Source organism: Vicia villosa, linkage group LG2 (assembly GCF_029867415.1).
Source record: "Vicia villosa cultivar HV-30 ecotype Madison, WI linkage group LG2, Vvil1.0, whole genome shotgun sequence".
Classification (NCBI taxonomy): Eukaryota; Viridiplantae; Streptophyta; class Magnoliopsida; order Fabales; family Fabaceae; genus Vicia; species Vicia villosa.
This window is the reverse complement of record NC_081181.1, coordinates 148,427,185-148,430,472: the sequence shown is the minus strand read 5'-3', so window position 1 is coordinate 148,430,472 and position 3,288 is coordinate 148,427,185.

Genomic DNA, 3,288 nt, shown 5'->3' with positions numbered 1-3,288 from the left:
CAAGTCCACTCATAAAGGCATGGTTATTGAGGTTGAAGAGGTTCATATGATCAGTGTTCCTCATGTTCATCTGCAAAGTTGTTTGATAATCCTCAAGATTGTCAAGAATTGTGTGTTCCAAGAAGAAGGAACTGATGGCATACTGGTATGCAGCTACCAGTTGAAGAACAGATGTTCTGGTGCTAAACTTATGTAGTGTGAGTACATTTGTTTGGAACCTACTCCTGATCTGGAAGAGGAGACATCTGCTTTTTGTGTTGATTGGTCAGAATACAATCAACTGAACCTTCCATCCCAAATGTCAGTTTATTTCAGGCATAAGCTTATGGGAGTTGGAAGTAGGGCTCAATGCAAGTGAAAGGATTCATTTAGGTTTTCTTTTCAAGACCTCTATGAAAATTCAAGATGAGCTTATATCTGGTATGTTCTTTTGATCAAAGGAACCAGATGTGTGAATTGTTTTCTTAATCATAGAACAGTTAGTGGTGAAAACTGAATACTGTGTATCGTGCATAGTGAAATATGGTTTGAATATTGTGTGATGATTCAAGGGAGTCAGATTACTGTGTGGAATCTGAGGTATTTTCAGGAGTTATGTCATAAGTGAATCTGTTCCAGAAACCTTGTTGAGGGAATCTCCTCATGGGGTACAGATTGTGGCATCCATTATCTCAAAGTCAGAAGAGAAGTCTGAAGAAAAGTTTATTGAGATATGGCATATATTATCCCTTAATCATGACTGATGTGTAGCTGAGTTGATGATGTTGGTCATGCTTTCTTTGTCTTTCCCCAAGTGTCATATAGGAGATGTTGAATGAGGAATCCAAAGAGTCTAAATGAATGATGTCATAACAGATGTTGTAACATCATTTTCAAGAAGAATGCTTTCATGTATGAAGAAGAGATCATTTAGAAGGACCTGGTGTGAGCAGCAAATTCTATCTGAGTGACTAATAGGTGCTTTGACGGGAGACTTAGTACTTATTGGATGTACAGCCTGAATACAGATTCATATACTCTGTCGGGAGCTAAGTATGTGTATGAAGTGTCCATGGTCTGATTTGAACTATGCATCAATTATAGTTCTGTGTTATCTTCAATTAAGCATTAAGAAAGACAATGGTTGGCTGGTGAGGTGATTCAAGAAGAAGAAACATATAGGAGATGGTGAGTATCTTGATGGGAGCTGGATATTTACATCAACTATGTGGAAGAAGAAGAAGAAGATGTATGTGATGCTTTGTTTTGTATGTTACATCACAACACTTGAAGACACCAGTAAAGATTAGGTTCAGACCTATCTGTTGAAGAAATGTTCAAGAGCTATTTAGAAGTTTCTTCTATTTCAAAGTACATGAAGTGGCAGTCTGGATCTTGTGTAGCAAGCAAACTGAGGATTCCAAATTTGAAAAGTGTGACAGTTCCAAATGAAGAATGCTTCAGGTTAAGGACAATTATTCAAGACATCCTTATGTTGTAACTCTCAGGGGGAGTATGAAGTATGACAAGACATCAATCAGTGTAGGTGGTGGAACACTCAGAGATATTGATGAGATTTCAAGTCTGATAAACTAATGTCTTGCGTGATGTCACAACATCACTATATCTTGTTGGTTTGGAAAATTATCTAGAATCTAGCATGTGAAGGATGAAGAAGCAACATTAAGTCTGAAGTGACCGTTCTAACTTAATGAGGATTAGAATGAGCAGATTCTGATCTTGGTGATGGTAACATGTTCTGTCAATTCGTGTTTACTTTCATGATGAAGACTTCAGTAGTGAGTATGACTATGAAGACAGAAGTTTGGTGAGATGATCAACATAGTTGTGGATAAAAAGGATTCTTCTAATTCTAATTGGAGAGTATGTTAATCATTGTGAGAAACATCATATCAAGGAGGATTTCAAATTATCTTGGCAGACCATGATCAGAGTGCAACTTGGTAGGGTTATGATCAACAAGTGGAAGAAGTGGCAGTTCTTTATGTTGAGTCTGTGGCAACCTTTCTATGGAAGCATCAAGTGTCAAAGGGTTATTTGTTGATTATTTCAGGTGGAGATAAGGTGGTAGACTTGAATCTGTTGAAGAAAGAGAAGTGGAGTTAGCTGAATGTACTGAACTGTTCAACTGTATCTTAATGTTATACAAGATGTTATAACATCTAAATTCTGATGTGAGCATCTTTTGTAAAGGAGTTACTTTGTAATAGTGAAGTGTGTCAGCTAGTTAGTTGGGCAGAGGGTGCGCTCTTGAAGATATGAAGATGCGTCTTATATTTTCCATTCATCATTACAATTTTTCCTGTATGAAGCAAAAATTATCTCAGATAGGGGGAGTGTCTTCTTAGTTCAAGATATAATTCTAGAAAATTATCTTGGTCTGTTATACTCTATCATCATAATGAAGGTGGTCCAAGTCAGCAGGAGCTTTTTCAACTTAGTTAGAGGAAGTTTCTTATGAAAAAGTTTATTTAACAAGATGTATCATTACAGTCAGTTTTTCTGGGAATGGTTGAATCTAACCATGTGCGTCTGGTATCCACAAATCTTGAACTGTTCTAGTGGCTGCATGTCAACAAGTGTTGGAAGGCTCTTCACAGTTGCAGTATACAGTCTCAAGGTGATCAGAACAACAAAAGTCTATGACTAGTGAGTCAGTAAAGGAGTAGGAGGTCTATTACGTGGTTCATAGGATGCTTTGTCAAAGTCTCTTAAAGAATCTTAAGCTATGTGCTTGAGGGGTGAAAGAGGGACAATGTCTGACAGGATGTCATGACATAGTTAAAGACATTGATTCTGCAGAGTCAACCTAAGAAAAACTGCTTTGGAAAGAGTAATTGCTTTTAGAACTGTTTCCTAATTAATAGTTTGACCATTGAACAAGACCAAAGACTATCGTTACTTCCTATGATTCCCCAATGGCTATAAATTAGCATCTTCGCAGCAGGCTTCAGATATCAAATCTCTCAAAGATGCGTTTCGTGTGTGTTTGTGTTGGGTGCGTCCAGATTTGGTATTGCGATGGGTTCCTCTACCAAAATCTGTTCAGAATAACACAGGGTGGGGAAATCATGGATCTCTACCAATGGTGTTACAGCAATAACAATGAGCATGCATCTTCTTGTTCAGTCTTCGAGAAGGGAGAAGTTTTAGTTGTGATTTGTGATCTGAGTTATGAACACAATTGTGATTTGTGTTCTGAGTTACAAGGGATAGTTCTTGGAGAACTACAGTGGCAAGAATTGGTTTTCGTATCTTCTTCCTCATGTGCAGGGGGAGTTACAGGTT